At 36.6% G+C, this 3,552-nt stretch overlaps 1 non-coding gene across 1 annotated transcript; it reads right to left on the bottom strand.

Annotated features, from left to right (window-relative positions):
- Positions 1–2,684: 2,684 nt before the first annotated feature.
- Positions 2,685–2,791, bottom strand: LOC131837401 (U6 spliceosomal RNA). Its single transcript, XR_009356014.1, has one exon. It is a non-coding gene; the product is annotated as a U6 spliceosomal RNA (small nuclear RNA).
- Positions 2,792–3,552: the final 761 nt, after the last annotated feature.

Genomic DNA, 3,552 nt, shown 5'->3' with positions numbered 1-3,552 from the left:
GATACAACACATTAATAAAAGAAAGAACATGAACCACATGATACTCTCCATAGATGCTGAAAAAGCATCTGACAAAGTGCAGTATCCCTTCCTGATTAAAACTCTTCAAAGTGTAGGGATAGAGGGCACATATTATCAATATTATCAAAACCATCTATGAAAAACTCACTGCAAATACCATTCTCAATGGAGAAAAATGGAATACTTTTCCGCTGAGGTCAGGAACACGGCAGGGGTGTCCGTTATCACGACACTGCTATTCAACATCGTACTAGAAGTTCTAGCCTCAGCAATCAGACAACAAAAAGAAATTAAAGGCATCGAAATATTGCCAAATTGGCAAAAGAGAAGTCAAACTATCACTGTTTGCAGATGATATAATACTGTATGTGGAAAACTTAAAGGACTCCACTCCAAATCTGTTCTAACTTGTATAGGAAATCTGTAAAGTGTCAGAATATAAAATCAATGCACAGAAATTGATTGCATTCTTTTATACCAACAAGACAGAAGAAATAGAAATTAAGGTGTGAATCCCATTTACAATTGCTCCCAAACCCCTCAGATACCTAGGTATAAACCTAACCAAAGTGACAAAGAAGCTATACTCAGAAAACTCTAAGGCACTCATGAAAGAAATTGAGGAAGACACAAAGAAATGGAAAAATGTCCCATGCTCCTGTACTGGAAGAACAAATATTGTGAAAATGTCTATGCTACCTAAAGCAATCTACACATTTAATGCAATCCCTATCAAAATCCCATCCGTTTTTTTTCAAAGAAATGGGAAAATAATCCTAACATTTATATGGAACCAGAAAATACCTCAAATAGCCAGAGGAATATTGAAAAAGAAAGCCAAAGATTTTGGCATCACAATTCCAGACTTCAAGCTCTATTACAAAGTTGTCATCATCAAGATAGTAGGGAACAGTCACAAAAACAGACATAGATCAATGGAAAAGAATAGAGAGCCCCCAAAACACCCTCAACTCTATGGTCAACTAATCTTCAACAAAACAGGAAGGAATATCCAATGGAAAAAAGACAGCCTCTTCAACAAAAGGTGTTGGGAAAATTGAACAGCCACATGCAGAAAAATGAAATTGGACCATTTTCTTACACCATACATGAAAATAGACTGGAAATGGATGAAGAGGCATAATGTGAGAAAGGAATCCATCAAAATCCTTGAGGAGAGAACAGGTAGCAAGCTCTTTGACATCAGCAGCAGCAACTTCTTCCTAGGAACATCGCCAAAGGCAAGGGAAGCAAGGGCAAAAATGAACTATTGGGATTTCATCAGATCAAAAAGTTTTTGCACAGCAAAGGAAACAGTTAACAACCCAAAAGATAACTGTCAGAATGGGAGAATATATTTGCAAATGACATACCAGATAAAGGGCCAGTATCCAAAATCTATAAAGAGCTTATCAAACTCAACACCCTAAGAACAAATAATCCAATGAAGAAATGGGCAGAGGACATGAACAGACATTTCTGCAAAGAATACATCCAAATGGCCAACAGACACATGAAAAAATGCTCCACATCACTCAGCATCAGGGAAATACAAATCAAAACCAGAATGAGATACCACCTCACACCTTTCAAAATGGCTAAAATGAACGAGTCAGTCAATGACAGATGCTGGTGAAGATGTGGAGAAAGGGGAACCCTCCTACACTGTACGTGGGAATGCAAGCTGGTGCAACCACTCTGGAAAACAGTGTGGAGGTGCCTCAAAAAGCTGAAAATAGAACTACCCTATGACCCAGTGATTGTAGTACTGGGTATATACCCTAAAGATACAAACGTGGCATTCTGAAGGGGCACAAGCACCCACATGTTTATAGCAGCAATGTCCACAATAGTTAAACTATGGAAATAACCTAAATGTCCTTCAACAGATGAATCAATAAATATGATGTGGTATATATGTACAATGGAATACTATGCAGCCATCAAAAGAAATGAAATCCTGCTATTTGTGATGACGTGGATGGAACTAGAGGGTACTATGCTTGGCGAAATAAATCAATCTGAGAAAGAAAACTATCACATGATCTTCCTGATATGATGAAATGGAGATGCAACATAGGTGGTTTGGGGTGTACGAAAAGAAAAATAAAAGAAGATGGGATTGGGAGGGACAGAAACCATAAAAGACTGAATCTCACAAAACAGACTGAGGGTTGTTGGGGGGAGGTGTGCTGGGAGAGGATGGTGGGGTATGGACATTGGGGAGGGCATGTGCTATGGTGAGTGCTGTGAAATGTGTAAACCTGGTGATTCACAGACCTGTACCCCTAGGGATAAAAACACATTATATGTTTATTAAAAAATTTAAAAAATCCATTAAAAAAACACATATTACAAGCCCAGAGCTAATCTCATATTCAATCAAAAAAGTTTAAAAGTTTTCCCCTTAAAGATCAGAAACAAGACAAGTGTGTCCACTTTCACTACTCTCATTTGACATACTATTGGATGTTCTAGCCAGAAAAACCAGGAGCACAAAGAAATAAAAGACTCCAAAAAAAAAAGGAAGAAGTGAAATTTTCTTTTTTTGTAAAAAAATTCTAAAACTTCACAAAAAAAATTTGAATAAACAAATTTAGTAAAGCTTCCAAATACAAGATCAATATATAAAAGACAAGAATTTTGTTTTGTTTTGTTTTGTTTTTAATATGGAATGCTTCCCAGTTTTTCATGTCATCCTTGTTCAGTGATCACGCTAATCTTCTCTGCATCATTCCAATTTTAGTATATGTGCTGCCAAAGTAAGCACAAGACAGGAGCATTTTAATACTCTAATGATGAACTATCTGAAAAAATAAAGAAAACAATCTAATTCAAGGTAGCATCAAAAATAATAAAATACTTAGGAAAAGATTTAACTAAGAAGCTGAAAGATCTGTACCCCATAAACTATGACATTGATAAAGAAATTGAAGGAGATACAAATGGAAAGATAGCCCATATTTATGAAAGGTAAGAACTAACATTGTTAAAATGTCCATTCTACCGAAAACCATCTGTAAATTCAATTCCCATCAAAAATCCAATGTTAGGGGCGCCTGGGTGGCTCAGTGGGTTAAGCCGCTTCCTTTGGCTCAGGTCATGATCCCAGGGTTCTGGGATCGAGCCCTGCATCAGGCTCTCTGCTCAGCAGGGAGCCTGCTTCCTCTTCTCTCTCTGCCTGCCCTCTGCCTGCTTGTCATCTCTCTCTGTCAAATAAATAAATAAAAAATCTTAAAAAAAACCCAATATTATTTTTTTACAGAAGTAAGTAAAGAATCCTAAAATTTATATGAGACCATAAAAGACAACAGATAATCAAAGCAGTTCTGAGAAATAATGAAGAAGAGAAATTACACTTCTTGATTTGAAATTAAACTACAAAGCCCTCATGCTCAAAACAATAAAGTATACTGGCATAAAAACAGACCAATAAACAAGTAGAGCAGAATTGAGAATCCAGAAATAAATCCTTTCATTCAGTCACCTAATATTTGACAGGGGCCAACATATGTAATGGGTAAAGATAGT

This window comes from Mustela lutreola, chromosome 7 (assembly GCF_030435805.1).
Source record: "Mustela lutreola isolate mMusLut2 chromosome 7, mMusLut2.pri, whole genome shotgun sequence".
Lineage (NCBI taxonomy): Eukaryota > Metazoa > Chordata > Mammalia > Carnivora > Mustelidae > Mustela > Mustela lutreola.
The sequence above is the reverse complement of the archived record's forward strand: the minus strand, read 5'-3'. Positions and strand labels throughout refer to the sequence as shown.